A 328-nucleotide genomic window follows, 5' to 3' on the forward strand; every position below is an offset into this window, starting at 1 on the left:
CCCGCCGGGCTAGCGGCAGTGCTGGGCCGCTGGCCGCTGCGCCGGGCGAGGTCCCCAAACCGGCCCACCCGTGCGAGCTTCTCCACCTGGGGGTCATCCTCATCCTTTTTTTCCCCCTCCTCTTTGCTCCCTATTCTTCCTCCTCCACTCTTCTCCTTCGTCCTTCCTCCTCCTTCCCTCCTCCTCCTCCTTCGTCCTCTGTTGTCCTCCGCCCTCTCTCTGCCGCCTTCTCTTTCTGCCCTCTCCCTCTGTCCTCCATCCACCTCCCTCCATCTTGCTCCTTCGTCCTCCTCCATCCTCCTCCTCCCTCTCTCTCCTTTGCCTTCTC

Source organism: Charadrius vociferus, unplaced genomic scaffold, assembly GCF_000708025.1.
Source record: "Charadrius vociferus isolate BGI_N301 unplaced genomic scaffold, ASM70802v2 scaffold1902, whole genome shotgun sequence".
NCBI lineage: Eukaryota > Metazoa > Chordata > Aves > Charadriiformes > Charadriidae > Charadrius > Charadrius vociferus.